Consider the following 18,919-nt stretch of genomic DNA (forward strand, 5'->3'; position numbering starts at 1 on the left):
ACTGTTGTTATTCTTAGTTTTTGGCCCTTTGTCTTTCTATATAATTTTAAAATCTTTTGTCAAGTATTCTCTCCTCCCTAACAAAATGGACAGTTAGGAATTTGATTGATCAAATTGGGCATCTGTAAAATCTTGAGTTTCCCAAGCCATGTGTATTGTATATCATTCCATTTATTAAGGTCTTATTGTCACAAAATAATGCTTTACTATTTTCCCCATGGGAGTTTTGCACATGTCTTGTTATGTCAGATGTACTCCCAGGAACTTCATATTTTGAATGTTAGTATAAATAATATCTCTTTGCAAGGGCTTTATCTTGTTTTGTTTATATATGTATGTATTTGTATAATTTTTGTATATTGATGTATTTATCCAGGATATTTTCTAAACTCTTATTATTTTTTCTGTGGTTTTACATCATACATACATAATGAGTTTTACTTCTTCATTCTAAAATCTATACGTATTTCTTTATCTTGCCTTACTAAAAGAAAAAGAAAAGAAGTCAAATGATAAGTATATTACTTAATAGAAAAATCTATTTTATAATCTGTGATCTGCCAAAATGATCTCTTCATTAGGCTTAGGTCAACTAGAAAACTAATATGAAGAAGGTTCCAGATGCTTCTCTTGATATTTATTGATTGTTCTCATACTTCTTGACTTTCTCTGGTGTCTGATATACAAGTGCTTAAATGTTACTAACATCCATTGTCCCAAGCTGACTTCCAGTTGATACTTCATCAGAAACAGACAAAAACCCTCATGGACAACTTGGCCAGTCTAGGAACTAAATTTGAGCAAAACAGTAAACAGAGGAATTGTAATAAGAGACATGGTTCAGTTCGGTCTAAGAACTAAGTGGAGATGCCCACACTAGGGAGCCATTACAGAGATACAACATATTACCTACACTACATAGCTGAAATCACAAGATTTCATGGAAAACCCAAAAATAATTGAAATTGCTTTCTTGATAACATTGTCAGCCTGTAGGGTGAATTGTGCTTCTTGATAGCTTTCAGCCAATTAGTTTGACCACAGGAAAACATTAAGACTTACTGTTCCACAAACTGTCAATGTTGTTAATATTGGTTACCTGAGGAAAGGTAAATGTGCTTGATGGTGGGATGGAGAATGGGGTAAAGAAAGAGAAAGATGCAGTAGCTAAAATAATAATAACGACTGCAGTAATAATAATAAAAATACAACAAACTATTCTTTAAAAATGGGTTCAAAATCCACTAAAATAATAATCATGAAGAAATATAGCAATGCAGAAAATGCTGAAAAGGACAGATGAAAACAGGACCCAAGCACACACATACACATTACATTGCAACTGTTTAACAATATGTGCACAAAATTTTTGGTTAGGAAAATCAATAAGCATGTATTTCCCCCCCTTCTCCTCTAGAGATTCCCTTAAAAAGATAAAAAAGGTGTGTGTTGGGGTGAGGGAACAGGATGTAAACTCACAAAAATGAAGAGACTGAGAGAGGCATCGCTACAAATTTGTACAATGTAAGACAGATGAAAGAGCTTTCATGGTAAAAACAGATTGGAAAAAGCAAAACTCTAGAATGTGTGCAGAGACTGCAATTAAAGAATGTCCTATATCATTGGCAGAAGTGTGGAGTAAGAAGTGAAGCTAAAGTATGCAAACAATTGACTGCCCAAGAAACACTGAATCTCCCTCCCCTACCTATTTGTACAGCAACTTCTTTTTTTTTTCCTTCTCCGTAGTTAACTATCTGACTGTGAGTAAAAAAAAAAAAAAAAGTAAATGGGAAAAGTGGTGTGTTTGAAGATACGAAATAACTATCTAGAAAATTAAGGATCAAAAGAGATGGGAGGGAGGGGATTAGGAAAACATGGTGGAGTCGAAGGACTTGAGCTCACCTCCTCATATGAAAACACCAAAATCAAAACTAACTGTTAAACAACCACTGAAAAAAAGACTGGAACATACCAAAAAAGATAATCCAAAGACAAAGAAGAAGCCACAACGAGACAGTAGCAGGGGCACTTTCATCATATAATCAAATCCCATACCCGCTGGGTAGGCAAGCCACAAACTGGAAAATAATTATATCACATATCACAGAGGTTCTCCCACAGGAGTGAGAGTTCTGAGCCCCACACCAGGCTTCCCAGTCTGGGGGTCTGGCATCAGGACGAAGAGCCCCCAGAGCATTTGGTATTGAAGGACAGTGGGCCTTGAGTGCAGTAGCTCCATAGGACTGGGGTAAACAGAGACTCCACTCATGGTGGGCACACACAAAGTTTCATGTGCTCTGGAACCCAGGGCAAAGCAGTGACTCCATAGGAGCCAGGGTCAGACCTACCTGCAGGTCTTGGAGGGTCTCCTGGGGAGGTGGGGGTCGGCTGTGGCTCACTGTGGAGATAAGGACACTGATAGTAGAGGCCCCAGGGAATATTTAGCATGAGCACTCCTGGACATTGCCACTTTGGCACTGAGACCTGGCCTCATCCAACAGCCTGCAGGCTCCAGTGCTGGGATGCTCCCAGCCAAACAGCCAACAATGTGGGAACACAGCCCCACCCATCAGCAGACAGGGTGCCTAAAGTCATCCTGAGCCCACAGCTGCCTCTAAACACACCCCTTGACATGGCCCTGGCCTTCAGAGGTAAAGACCCAGCTCCATCCACCAGTGGGCAGGTACCAGTCCTGCCCACCAGGAAGCCTGCACAAGCACCTCGACCAACCTCACCCACCAGGGAGCAGACACCAGACGAAAGAGGAACTACAATCCTGCAGCCTGTGGAACAGAGAACACAAATGCAGAAAACTAGAGGAAGGGAAGAAAAAGGACTACAAAAACAGATCCAAAACAATTAACAAAATGGCAACGAGAACATATATATCGATAATTACCTTAAATGTAAATGGATTAAATGCTCCAACCAAAAGACAAAGACTGGCTGAATGGATACAAAAACAAGACCCATTTATATGTTGTCCACAAGAGACCCACTTCAGATCTAGGAACACATACAGACTGAAAGTCAGGGGATGGAAAAAGATATTCCATGCAAATGGAAACCAAAAGAAAGCTGGAGTAGCAATTCTCATATCAGACAAAATAGACTTTAAAACAAAGAGTATTACAAGAGACAAAGAAGGACACTACATACTGATCAGGGGATCAATCCCAGAAGAAGATGTAACAATTGTATATATTTTTGAACCCAACATAGGAGCACCTCAATACAGAAGGCAAATACTAAAAGCCATAAAAGGGGAAATAGAGAGGAAGACATTCATAGTAGGGGACTTTAACACCCCACTTTCACCAATGGACACATGATCCAAAATGAAAATAAATAAAGAAACACAAACTTTAAACGATACATTAAACAAGATGGACTTAATTGATATTTATAGGACATTCTATCCAAAAACAACAGAATACACATTTTTCTCAAATGCTCATGGAACATTCTCCGGATACATCATATCCTGGATCACAAATCAAGCCTGGGTAAATTTAAGAAAATTGAAATTGTATCAAGTATCTTTTCCGACCACAATGCTATGAGAATAGATATCAATTACAGGAAACGATCTGTAAAAAATACAAACACATGGAGGCTAAACAATACACTACTTAATAACGAAGTGATCACTGAAGAAATCAAAGAGGAAATCAAAAAATACCTAGAAACATATGACAATGGAGACACGACAACGCAAAACCTATGGGATGCAGCAAAAGCAGTTCTAAGAGGGAAGTTTATAGCAATATAATCCTACCTTAAGAAACAGGAAACATCTTGAATGAACAACCTAACTTTGCACCTAAATCAATTAGAGAAAGAAGAACAAAAAAACCCCAAAGTTAGCAGAAGGAAAGAAATCATAAAGATCAGATCAGAAATAAATGAAAAAGAAATGAAGGAAACATTAGCAAAGATCAATAAAACTAAAAGCTGGTTCTGTGAAAGGATAAACAAAACTGAAAAACCATTAGCCAGACTCATCAAGAAAAAAAGGGAGAGGACTCAAATCAATAGAATTAAAAATGAAAAAGGAAAAGTAACAACTGACACTGCAGAAATACAAAAGATCATGAGAGATTACTACAAGCAGCACTATGCCAATAAAATGGACAACCTGGAAGAAATGGACAAATTCTTAGAAATGCACAACCTGCTAAGACTGAATCAGGAAGAAAAAGAAAATATGAACAGACCGATCACAAGCACTGAAATTGAAATTGTGATTAAAAATCTTCCAACAAACAAAAGCCCAGGACCAGATGGCTTCACAGGTGAATTCTATCAAACATTTAGAGAAGAGCTAACACCTATCCTTCTCAAACTCTTCCAAAATGTAGCAGAGGGAGGAACACTCCCAAACTCATTCTACGAGGCCACCATCACCCTGATACCAAAACCAGACAAGGATGCCACAAAGAAAGAAAACTACAGGCCAATATCACTGAGGAACATAGATGCAAAAATCCTCAACAAAATATTAGCAAACAGAATCCAACAGCATATTAAGAGGATCATACACCATGATAAAGTGTGGTTAATTCCAAGAATGCAAGGATTCTTCAATATACGCAAAACAATCAATGTGATACACCATACTAACAAATTGAAGGAGAAAAAACATATGGTCATCTCAATAGATGCAGAGAAAGCTTTCGACAAAGTTCAACACCAATTTATGATAAAAACCCTCCAGAAAGTAGGCATAGAGGGAACTTTCCTCAACATAATAAAGGTCATATATGACAAACCCACAGCCAACATCGTCCTCAATGGTGAAAAACTGAAAGCATTTCCACTAAGATCAGGAACAAGACAAGGTTGCCCACTCTCACCACTCTTATTCAACATAGTTTTGGAAGTTTTAGCCACAGCAATCAGAGAAGAAAAGGAAATTAAAGGAATCCAAATCGGAAAAGAAGAAGTAAAGCTGTCACTGTTTGCAGATGACATGATACTATACATAGAGAATCCTAAAGATGCTACCAGAAAACTACTAGAGCTAATCAATGAATTTGGTAAAGTAGCAGGATACAAAATTAATGCACAGAAATCTCTGGCATTCCTATACACTAAGGATGAAAAATCTGAATGTGAAATCAAGAAAACACTCCCATTTACCACTGCAACAAAAAGAATAACATATCTAGGAATAAACCTACCTAAGGAGACAAAAGACCTGTATGCAGAAAATTATAAGACACTGATGAAAGAAATTAAAGATGATACAAATAGATGGAGAGATATACCATGTTCTTGGATTGGAAGAATCAACATTGTGAAAATGACTCTACTACCCAAAGCAATCTACAGATTCAACGCAATCCCTATCAAACTACCACTGGCATTTTTCACAGAATTAGAACAAAAAATTTCACAATTTGTATGGAAACACAAAAGACCCCAAATAGCCAAAGCAATTTCAAGAATGAAAAACAGAGCTGGAGGAATCAGGCTCCCTGACTTCAGACTATACTACAAAGCTACAGTAATGAAGACAGTAGGGTACTGGCACAAAAACAGAAATATAGATCAATGGAACAGGATAGAAAGCCCAGAAATAAACCCACGCACATATGGTCACCTTATCTCTTCAATAAGTGGTGTTGGGAAAACTGGAAAGGTACATGTAAAAGTATGAGATTAGAACACTCCCTAACAATATACACAAAAATAAGCTCAAAATGGATTAAAGACCTAAATGTAAGGCCAGAAACTATCAAACTCTTAGAGGAAAACATAGGCAGAACACTCTATGACATAAATCACAGCAAGATCCTTTTTTGACCCACCTCCTAGAGAAATAGAAATAAAAATAAACAAATGAGACCCAATGAAACTTCAAAGCTTTTGCACAGCAAAGGAAACCATAAACAAGACAAAAAGACAGTCCTCAGAATGGGGGAAAATATTTGCAAATCAAGCAACTGACAAAGGATTAATCTCCAAAATTTACAAGCAGCTCATGCAGCTCAATAACAAAAAAAACAAACAATCCAATTCAAAAATGGGCAGAAGACCTAAATAGACATTTTCCAAAGAAGACATACAGACTGCCAACAAACACATGAAGGAATGCTCAACATCATTAATCATTAGAGAAATGCAAATCAAAGCTACAATGAGATATCATCTCACATAGGTCAGAATGGCCATCATCAAAAACTCTAGAAACAATAAATGCTGGAGAGGGTGTGGAGAAAAGGGAACCCTCTTGCACTGCTGGTGGGAATGTGAATTGGTACAGCCACTATGGAGAACAGTATGGAGGTTCCTTAAAAAAACTACAAATAGAACTACCATATGACCCAGCAATCCCATTACTGGGCATATACCCTGAGAAAACCATAGTTCAAAAAGAGTCATGTACCAAAATGTTCATTGCAGCTCTATTTACAATAGCCAGGAGATGGAAACAACCTAAGTCTTCATCATCGGATGAATGGATAAAGAAGATGTGGCACATATATACAATGGAATATTACTCAGCCATAAAAGGAAACAAAATTGAGTTATCTGTAGTGAGGTGGATGGACCTAGAGTCTGTCATACAGCGTTAAGTAAGTCAGAAAGACAAATACCGTATACTAACACATATATATGGAATCTAAGAAAAAAAATGTCATGAAGAACCTAGGGGTAAGGCAGGAATAAAGACACAGACCTACTGGAGAATGGACCTGAGGATATGGGGAGGGGGAAGTGTAAGCTGGGACAAAGAGAGTTGAATGGACATATGTATACTACCAAACGTAAAATAGATAACTAGTCGGAAGCAGCTGCATAACACAGGGAGATCAGCTCGGTGCTTTGTGACTACCTAGAGGGCTGCGATAGGGAGGGTGGGAGGGAGGGAGACGCAAGCGGGAAGTGATATGGGAACATATGTATATGTATAACTGATTCACTTTGTTATAAAGCAGAAACTAACAAAAAAAAAAGAAAGAAAGAAATAGTACTTGAGGGGACTTCCCTGGTGGTCCAGTGGGTAAGACTTTGTGCTCCCAATGCAGGAGGCCCCAGCTCCATCCCTGGTCGGGGAACTAGATCCCGCATGCATGCCGCAACTAAGAATCCGCATGCTGCAACTAAGAATTTTGCGTGCCACAACTAAGAAGTTCGCATGACGCAATTAAAGATCCAGCATGCCACAACTAAGATACAGTGCAGCCAAAATAAATTAATTTTTAAAAAAAAAAGAAATAGTATTTGAGAAAAACAGATATAAAAGGGTCTATACATCAAAACGCTGTAATATTTACAAATATATATGCACCTAAAACAAGGCCTCAAAGTCAACAGAGCAAAAATTGACAGAATTCAAAGAAGAAATTGACTATTTGAGAATTATAATTAGATATTTCAATCCTCTGCACTCAATAATTGATGTAATTAAACAGAAAATCAGCAAGAGTACAGAAGATCTGAATGCTGTCAACCTATTCAACCTAACTCCCATATACAGACTACTCCTCGCAATGATGGGAGAATATACTTTTTTTTTTCAAATGCCAAAAAATTTTTTCAAAAATAGATCATATTCTAGGTCATAAAACAAGTCTCAATAAATTTAAAAGTAATGAGATCATAGGAAGTAATAAGATCACGTTCTGTAAGTACAACAAAATTAAATCAGAAATCAATAGCATTACAAAATTTTGGAAAATTCCCAATATTTGGAAGTTAAAGAACATACTTTTAAATAACAACAAGTCACAAAAGGAATCACCTGGGATATTAGAAAATATTTTTTACTGAATGATAGTGAAACACAATTTGTCACATTTTATGGCATACATAAAAAGCTATAGAAGGAAATCTATAGCTTTAAACACATATCAAAAAAGAAGAAAGGTGTAGAATAAGTACCTCAAGATTCAATCTTAGGACACTAGAAAAAGAAGAGCAAACCACATGCAAAGCAAGGAGATGAAAGGCAACATAAAGGATTACAGCAGAAATAAATGATACAGAAAAGAGAAAAGCAATAGACAATAAAAACAAAAGTTGGTTTTTGAAAATATTAACAAAATTGCAAACGCTTAGCTAGACGATCAAGAGAAAAAGAAAAAGGGCATAAATTACCAAAATAATGAATGAAAAATATATCACTACTGGTCATACAGAAATCGAAAAGATTATAAGACAATACAATGAAGGACTTTATGCCAAAAAGTAGACACACAGATGAAATGGACACATTTTTAGAAAGACATAAATGACCAAAACCAAATCAAGAAAAACTGTAAAAAATGAACAGATCTAAAACAATAAAGAAGTTGAATTAGTAATTCAAAATCTTCCCAAGGTCTTCAAAGACCCAAGGTCTTCACTGATGAATTCTATAAAATAAAAAAAATAATAATACCAACATTTCACAAACTCTTTTAGAAAACAGAGGAAAAAACCTTCCTAACTCATTCTATGATGACAGTATTACCCTGAAAACAAAGCCAAACAAACACACCAGAAGAAAATAAAACTGTAGACTAAATGCCTATATTAAAAAAGAAAGATCTAAAATCAATACCATAACCATCAACCTTAAGAAACTAGAAAAAGAAGAGCAAGCTAAACCTAAAGCAAGCAGAAGGAAGAAAACATTGCGCACACGCACACACACACAGAAAAGAGAGGTAAGATTGAAATTGCAAAAATTAGGAATGAAAGGAGGAACGCTATTACTGACCTTACAGAAATAAAGAGATTAGAAGGGGATACAATATACAGTTGTACATCATTAAATTTTATAAACTAGATGAAATAGACAAATTCCCAAAAAGACACAAAGTACTGAAATGACTGGAGACTAAAAAATATGAAAAGACCTATAACAAAAAAGCAGATTGAATTAATGATCAAAAACTTTTTCACAAAGACAAAGCCAGATCAGACGGTTTCATTGGTGAATTCTACCAGAAATTAACACCAATCCTTCACAAACTCTCCCAAAAACAGAAGCAGAGGGGACACTTCTCAACTCATTCTCTAAGGCCAGTATTACCTTGATACTAAAACCAGACAAAAACATTACAAGAAAAGAAAACTATACACCAATATTCCTTATGAATATATAGGCTAAAATACTCAACAAACTATTAACAAATTGAATCCAGCAACATATAAAAAGCATTTTACACCATGATTAAGTGGCATTTATCCCAGGAATGTAAGATTGAATCAACACAGGAAAATGAACCAATGTAATATACCTCGTTAATAGAATATAGGACAAAAACTATGTGATGATCTAAATAGATGCAGGGAAGAATGTGTGAAAATCCAACACCCTTGCATGATTAAAAAAACTCAACAAACCAGGAGTAGAAGGGGATTTCATCAACTTGATAAAAGACATTTACAAAAAACCCACAACTAACTTCATACTTAATGGTGAAAGACAGAAAGCTTTGCCCTTAAGATCAGGAACAAGACAGTGTGTCCGTTTTTAACCCTTCTGTTCAATACTGTACTGGAAATTCTAGCCAGGACAATTAGGCAAGAAAAGTAAATACAAGGCATCCAGACTGGAAAGGAAGAAGTAAAACTATTCCAGACTGGAAAAGAAGAAGTAAAACTGTCTCTTCTTATAGATGACATGATCTTGTATGTAGAAAGTCCTAAGGAATTCTAAAACAACCCAAAAACTCAAACTATTGGAGCTAATAAATACATTCAACAAAGTTTGCAGAAAATAAGATTAATAAACAGAAACAAATTATATTTAATATGCTAGCAATTAACAATTTTAAAATGAAATTAGGAAAGAAATTCCATTTACAATAGCATCAAATAGAATAAAATATTTAGGAAAACATTTAACAAAAGAAGTGCAAGACCTATCCACTGAAAGATCTAAATATATGAAAAGTCCATTGGTTATGGACTGAAAGATTTAATATTGTTAAAATGGCAATACTTCTCAAATTAATATACAGATTCAATGTAATCTCTATCAAAAACTCAGCTGCCTATTAACAAAATGATCTTAAAATTTATATGGAAATGCAAGAGATAGTCAAAAAAATCTTGAAAAAGAAGAATGGAGTTAGAGAACTCACATTTCCTACTTTTCAAAACTTACTACAGAGCTGCAGTAATCAAGACTGTGTGATAGGATAGGCATAAAGATAGACATGTAATCAATGGAATAGAATGGAGAGTCCAAAAATAAACCCATACAATGTTCAATTGATTTTTGGTAAGGGATTCAAGAAAATTCAATAGGGAAAGATTGTCTTTTCAAGCAAAGTTGCTGAGACAACTGAATATCAACATGCAAAAGAATGAAGTCGAACTCCTTCATCTAAAGACATACAAAAATTAACTCAAAATCGATCAATGACCTAAACACAAGTGATGAAATACATACAATTTTTAGAGGAAATCACAGGTGTAAAATCAAGAACATTTGTGCTTCAAAAGATGACATCAATAAAGTGAAAAAACAACCTACTGAGTGGGAGAAAATATTTGCAAATCAAATATCTGATAAGGAGATAGCATCCCAAAATCTATACAGAACTATTACAGCTCAACAATAAAATGACAAGTAATTCAATTTAAAAATGACAAAGGGGTGCTTCCCTGATGGTCCAGTGGTAAAGAATCTGCCTTCCAATGCAGGGGACGTGAGCGTGATACCTGGTCAGGGAACTAAGATCCCACATGCCGCGGGGCAACAAAGCCCATGCACCAGAACTACTGAGCTCATGTGCCTCAACTAGAGAGTCCATAGGCCGCAAACTACAGAGCCCACGCTCTCTGGAGCCCACGTCACAACTAGACAAGAGAAAATCCGCACTCTACAACTAGAGAGAAGCCCGCACACCGCAAGGAAGAGCCTGCCTACCGCAACAAGCACCATAATGAAAAATCCCACATGCCTCAACAAAGACCCCACACAGCTAAATAAATAAATAATAAATAAATAAATTGTTTTAAAAAATAACAAAAGATTTGAATAGACATATGTCCAAAGGAGATAGACAAATGGCCAATAAGTACATGAAATGATGTTAAGCATCATTAATTATCAGATAAATACAAATTGAGACCACGTAAGATACCACTTCACAACTCACTAGAATGGCTATAATCAAAAGACAGACACTAACATGTTTTGGGGAGGATGTGGAAAAACTGAAACCATCTCACATTGTTAGTGGGATTGTAAAGGTCTCCCTCCCCCACCCCTCTCAGTGGGGTATTTCATTTGCATTTTGCATTTTGTAATTGTTTTTGTGATCTCTCCCACTACACTGAAGCATTTGAGACTAGGACTAGGTCTCTTTCCCTCACTCGAGTATATCAGTTAGAGCAACTGTCATTCTGTGCTACCCGCAATCACTGATTTGCTTACCTCTCTCAACCACTAGACTATAATCTTCTTAAGAGAGAAACTGTGCTTCCTTTATTTTTGCATCCTAGTACCTAGCCTAGTAGTTAACACACAGGAAATACAAAAGAAAAAATTAAATAAGAGATTCCAAAGTATGGTACACAGATCCCTGGTGGAGACCCAACATTCTTACAGAAGGTTCACAAGGTAAAAACTATTTTCATAGTAATAAGACATTACAAGCCATTTCAATAGGTCGACATTTGTACTAAATGCAAAAGCAACAATGCCCTAGCACAAATTATAATCCCCAAACTGTGTTAATTTTACTAGTTTTCTATTGCTACTGTAATAAGTTGCCACAAATTTATCGTCATAAAGCCACAAAAATGTATTATCTTACAGTTCTCCTGGTTAAAGACCATTTCAGGGTCTCACTAGGCTAAAACCAAAGGCTCAGCAGTTGCATTCCTTTCTGGAGGCTCTGAAGACAATCCGTTGTTTCCTTGCATTTTTTAGCTTCTAGAGGCTGCTCTCATTCCTTGGCTGGTGGCCCACTTCCCCCATTTTCTAGCTAGCTATGTGAGTCCTTTTCATACCTCATCACTCTGAATTACTCTTCTGACTCCTTCTTCCACTTTGGAGAAACACTGTAATTACACTGCATCCATTCAGATAATCCAGGATAATCTGAATATTTTAAAGTAAACTGACTAGCAAATTTAAGTCCCCTTTGCTATATAACATAACATAGTCACAGGTTCTAGGGATTATGATGTAGGCGTTTCTGGGGGCCATTCTCCTGCCTACCCCTGTAGTCACATTTTTCACCATCACACAGTTAAAATAAAAAATAGTGGCAGGTTCACTTAATAATGTCCTTGATGAGGCACTAAAAATTAGTAATTTTATTAACTCAACCTTTGAATACACCACACATTTTCTCAAAATTAATCAAATTGAGCTGTCATTTCAAGGAAAATATTAGACAGTATTTGTTGCCAATGATAAAATTAGAGCTTTTAAAGCAAAAACAAATACCTTGGAAAATTCATATACTTGCAGACGGACAATTTTGCAATATTTTAAGATTTTCCTGAGGAAATTACTGGTGATATTAACAAATGGGATTTTTTGATATTGTATAATGAAGTATATTAAGATTTGGAAGTCAAGCATACATCAGTGAATCAATATTTTCATATGGCCAATGCATTATGTAACAAAAGCATGTGTTTGTAAAAGATTCATTCAAAGTGCACGATGCGGGGCAGGCTTCAAGATGGTGGAACAGTAAGACGTGGAGATGACCTTCCTCCCCACAAATACATCAGGAATACGTCTACATGTGGAACAGCTCCTACAAAACACCTACTGAATGCTGGCAGAAGACCTCAGACGTCCCGACAAGCAAAAGAAACTCCCCACGTACCTGGGTAGGGCAAAAGAAAAAAGAAAAAACAGAGACAAAAGAATAGGGACGGGACCTGCACCAATGGGAGGGAGCTGTGAAGGAGGGAAGGCTTCCACACACTAGGAAGCCGCTTCGTGGGCGGAGACTGTGGGTGGAGAAGTGGGGAGCTTGGGAGCCACGGAGGAGAGCGCAGCAACAGGGGTGCGGAGGGCAAAGCAGAGAGATTCCCACACAGAGGATCAGGGCCGACCGGCACTCACCAGCCCGAGAGGCTTGTCTGCTCACCCGCCGGGGCGGGCGGGGCTGGGAGTTGAGGCTGGGGCTTCAGTCGGAGCGCCGGGAGAGGACTGGGGTTGGTAGCCTGAACACAGCCTGCAGGGGGTTAGTGCACCACAGCTAGCCGGGAGGGAGTCCGGGGAAAAGTCTGGACCTGCAGAAGAGGCAAGAGACTTTTTCTTCCCTCTTTGTTTCCTGGTGCGCCAGGAGAGGGGATTAAGAGCGCTGCTTAAAGGTGCTCCAGAGACGGGCGCAAGCCGCAGCTATCAGCACGGACACCAGAGAAGGGCATGAGATGCTAAGGCTGCTACTGCAGCCACCAAGAAGCCTGTGTGCAAGCACAGGTCACTATCCACACCTCTCCTCCGGGGAGCCTGTGCAGCCCACCACTGCCAGGGTCCTGTGATCCAGGGACAACTTCCCCAGAACACACGGCACGCCTCAGGCTGTTGCAACGTCACGCCGGCCTCTGCCACTGCAGGCTGGTCCAGCATTCCGTACCCCTCCCTCCCGCCCCGCCTGAGTGAGCCAGAGCCCCCTAATCAGCTGCTCCTTTTACCCCGTCCTGTCTGGGCGAAGAACAGATGCCCTCAGACGACCTACATGCAGAGGCGGGGCCAAATCCAAAGCTGAACCCCGGGAGCTGTGCGAACAAAAGAAGAGAAAGGGAAATCTCTCCCAGCAGCCTCAGGAGCAGCGGATTAAATCTCCAAAATCAACGTGATGTACCCTGCACCTCTGGAATACCTGAATAAACAACAAATCATCCCAAACTGAGGAGGTGGACTTTGGGAGCAACGATATATATATATATTTTTTTTTCCTTTCTCTCTTTCTGAGTGTGTATGTGTATGCTTCTGTGTGTGATTTTGTCTGTATAGCTTTGCTTTTACCATTTGTCCTAGGGTTCTGTCTGTCCGGTGTTTTTTTTCTTTTTAGTAGAGTTTTTAGCACTTGTTATCATTGGTGGATTTGTTTTTAGGTATGGTTGCTCTCTTCTCTTTCCTTTTTTTTTTATTACTTTAAAATTTTTTTAATAATATTTTTTTATTTTAATAACTTTATTTTATTTTTCTTTCTTTCCTTCTTTTTTTCTCCCTTTTACTCTAAGCCGTGTGGATGACAAGCTCTTGGTGCTCCAGCCAGGTGTCAGGGCTGTGCCTCTGAGGTAGGAGAGCCAAGTTCAGGACATTGGTCCACCAGAGACCTCCCAGCTCCACATAATATCAAATGGTGAAAATCTCCCAGAGATCTAAATCTCAATGCCAAGATCCAGCTCCACTGAATGACCAGCAAGCTACAGTGTTGGATATCCTATGCCAAACAACTAGCAACACAGGAACACAACCCCACCCATTAGCAGAGAGGCTGCCTAAAATCATAATAAGGTCACAGACACACCACCAGACGTGCACCTGCCCACCAGAAAGACAAGATGCAGCCTCATCCACCAGAACACAGGCCCTAGTCTGGTCCACCAGGAAGCGTACACAACCCACGGAACCAACCTTAGCCACTGGGAGCAGACACCAAAAACAACGGGAACTACAAACCTGCAGGCTGCGAAAAGGAGACCCCAAACACAGTAAGCCAAGCAAAAAAAGAAGACAGAGAAACACACAGAAGATGAAGGAGCAAGGTAAAAACCCACCAGAACTAACAAATGAAGAGGAAATAGGCAGTCTATCTGAAAAACAACTCGCAAAAATGATAGTAGAGATGATCCAAAATCTTGGAAAGAGAATGGAGAAAATATAAGAAACGTTTAACAAGGACCTAGAAGAACTAAAGAGCAAACAGTGATGAACAACACAATAAATGAAATTAAAAATTCTCTAGAAGAAATCAATAGCAGAATAACTAAGGAAGAAGAACGGATAAGTGACCTGGAAGATAAAATAGTGGAAATAACCGCCACAGAGCAGAATAAAGAAAAAAGGATGAAAAGAATTGAGGACAGTATCAGAGACCTCTGGGACAACATTAAATGCACCAACATTCAAATTATAGGGGTCCCAGAAGAAGAAGAAGAGAGAGAAAGGGACTGAGAAAATATTTGAAGAGATTATAGTTGAAAACTTCCTTAATATGGGAAAGGAAATAGTTAATCAAGTTCAGGAAGCTCAGAGAGTCCCATACAGGATAAATCCAAGGAGAAACACGACAAGACACATATTAATCAAACTACCAAAAATTAACTACAAAGAAAAAATATTAACAGCAGCAAGGGAAAAACAACAAATAACACACAAGGGAATCCCCATAAAGTTAACAGCTGATCTTTCAGCAGAAACTGCAAGTCAGAAGGAAGTGGCAGGACATATTTAAAGTGATGAAGGAGAAAAACCTACAACCAAGATTACTCTACCCAGCAAGGATCTCATTCAGATTCGACAGAGAAATTAAAAGCTTCACAGACAAGCAAAAGCTAAGAGAATTCAGCACCACCAAATCATCTTTACAACAAATGCTAAAGGAACTTCTCTAGGCAGGAAACACAGGAGAAGGAAAAGACCTACAATAATAAACTCAAAACAATTAAGAAAATGGTTACAGAAACATACATATCTATAATTACCTTAAATGTAAATGCTTTAAATGCTCCAACTAAAAGACATAAACTGGCTGAACAGATACAAAAACAAGACCCGTATATATGCTGTTTACAAGAGACCCACTTCAGACATAGGGACACATACGGACTGAAAGTCAGGGGATGGAAAAAGATATTCCATGCAAATGGAAATCAAAAGAAAGCTGGAGTAGCAATTCTCATATCAGACAAAATAGACTTTAAAACAAAGAGTATTACAAGAGACAAAGAAGGACACTACATACTGATCAGGGGATCAATCCCAGAAGAAGATGTAACAATTGTATATATTTTTGAACCCAACATAGGAGCACCTCAATACAGAAGGCAAATACTAACTAACAGCCATAAAAGGCAGAAACAACAGTAACACAATCTTAGTAGGGGACTTTAACACCCCACTTTCACCAATGGACAGATCATCCAAAATGAAAATAAATAAGGAAACACAAGTTTTAAATGATACATTAAACAAGATGGACTTAATTGATATTTATAGGACATTCCATCAAAAAACAACAGAATACACTTTCTTCTCAAGTGCTCATGGAACATTCTCCAGGATGGATCATATCTTCTGTCACAAATCAAGCCTTGGTAAATTTAAGAAAATTGAAACCATATCAAATATCTTTTCTGATCACAATGCTATGAGACTACATATCAATTACAGGAAAAAATCTGTAAAAAATACAATCACATGGAGGCTAAACAATACACTACTTAATAACCAAGAGATCATTGAAGAAATCAAAGAGGAAATCAAGAAATACCTAGAGACAAATGACAATGAAAACACAATGACCCAAAACCTATGGGATGCAGCAAAAGCAGTTCTAAGAGGGAAGTTTATAGCAATACAATTCTACCTTCAGAAACAAGAAATGTCTCAAATAAACAACCTAACCTTACACCTAAACCAATTAGAGAAAGAATAACAAAAAAAAAAAAAACCCAAAGTTAGCAGAAGGAAAGAAATCATAAAGATCAGATAAGAAATAAATGAAAAAGAAATGAAGGAAACATTAGCAAAGATCAATAAAACTAAAAGCTGGTTCTTTGAGAAGATAAACAAAAGTGGTAAAACATTAGCCAGACTCATAAAGAAAAAAAGGGAGAAGAATCAAATCAGTAGAATTAGAAATGAAAAAGAAGTAACAACGGACACTGCAGAAATACAAAGAATCAAGAGAGATTACTACAAGCAACTACATGCCAATAAAATGGACAACCTGGAAGAAATGGACAAATTCTTAGAAATGCACAACCTCCCAAGACTGAACCAGGAAGAAAAAGAAAATATGAACAGACCAATCACAAGCACTGAAATTGACACGGTTATTAAAAATCTTCCAACAAACAAAAGCCCAGGACCAGATGGCTTCACAGGCGAATTCTATCAAACATTTAGAGAAGAGCTAACACCCATCCTTCTCAAACTCTTCCAAAATATAGCAGAGAGGGGAGCACTCCCAAACTCATTCTACGAGGCCACCATCACCCTGATACCAAAACCAGACAAAGATGTCACAAAGAAAGAAAACTATAGGCCAATATCACTGATGAACATAGACGTAAAAATCCTCAACAAAACACTAGCAAACAGAATCCAACAGCACATTAAAAGGATCATACACCATGATCAAGTGGGGTTTATCCCAGGAATGCAAGGATTCTTCAATATATGCAAATCAATGTGATACACCATATTAACAAATTGAAGGAGAAAAACCATATGATCATCTCAATAGATGCAGAGAAAGCTTCTGAGAAAATTCAACACCTGTTTATGATAACCCCCCCCCACCCCAGAAAGTAGGCATAGAGGGATCTTACCTAAACATGACAAAGGCCATATATGACAAACCCACAGCCAACATCATTCTCAATGGTAAAAAACTGAAACCATTTCCTCTAAGATGGGGAACAAGACAAGGTTGTCCACTCTCACCACTATTATTCAACATAGTTTTAGAAGTTTTAGCCACAGCAATCAGAGAAGAAAAAGAAATAAAAGGAATCCAAATCAGAAAAGAAGTAAAGCTGTCACTGTTTGCAGATGACATGATACTATACATAGAGAATCCTAAAGAAGCTACCAGAAAACTACTAGAGCTAATCAATGAATTTGGTAAAGTAGCAGGATACAAAATTAATGCACAGAAATCTCTTGCATTCCTATACACTAACGATGAAAAATCTGAAAGTGAAATTAAGAAAAGTCTCCCATTTACCACTGCAACAAAAAGAATAAAATACCTAGGAACAAACCTACCTAAGGAGACAAAAGACCTGTATGCAGAAAGTTATAAGACACTGATTAAATAAATTAAAGATGATACAAATAGATGGAGAGATATACAATGTTCTTGGATTGGAAGAATCAACATTGTGAAAATCACTATACTACTCAAAGCAATCTACAGATTCAATGCAATCTCTATCAAACTACCACTGGCATTTTTCACAGAAGTAGAAGAGATAATTTCCCAATTTGTATGGAAACACAAAAGACCCCAAATAGCCAAAGCAGTCTTGAGGGAAAAAAAAGGAGCTGGAGGAATCAGACTCCCTGACTTCAGACTATACTACTAAGCTACAGTAATCAAGACACTAATGTACTGGCACAAAAACAGAAATATAGATCAATGGAACAGGATAGAAAGCCTAGAGATAAACCCACACACATATGGTCACCTTATCTTTGATAAAGGAGGCAAGAATATACAATGGAGAAAAGACAGCCTCTTCAATAAGTGGTTCTGGGAAAACTGGACAGCTACATGTAAAAGAAGGAAATTAGGACATTCTCTAACACCATAGACAAACATAACCATAAAATGGATTCAAGACCTAAATGTAAGGCCAGACACTATCAAACTCTTAGAGGAAAACATAGGCAGAACACTCTATGACATAAATCACAGCAAGATCCTTTTTGACCCACTTCCTAGAGAAATGGAAATAAAAACAAAAATAAACAAATGGGACCTAATGAAACTTCAAAGCTTTTGCACAGCAAAGGAAACCATAAACAAGACCAAAAGACAACCCTCAGAATGGCAGAAAATATTTGCAAATGAAGCAACTGACAAAGGATTAATCTCCAAAATTTACAAGCAGCTCATGCAGTTCAATATCAAAAAAAACCAAACAACCCAATCCAAAAATGGGCAGACCTAAATAGACATTTCTCCAAAGAAGATATGCAGATTGCCAACAAACACATGAAAGAATGCTCAACATCATTAATCATTAGAAATGGAAATCAAAA

General features: G+C 37.5%; 1 protein-coding gene across 1 annotated transcript in view; it reads right to left on the reverse strand.

Annotated features, from left to right (window-relative positions):
- Positions 1-18,919, reverse strand: part of KIAA0825 — a 398,890-nt gene that overhangs the window by 369,128 nt on the left and 10,843 nt on the right.

The sequence above is a fragment of the Stenella coeruleoalba genome, assembly GCF_951394435.1.
Source record: "Stenella coeruleoalba genome assembly, chromosome: 3".
NCBI lineage: Eukaryota > Metazoa > Chordata > Mammalia > Artiodactyla > Delphinidae > Stenella > Stenella coeruleoalba.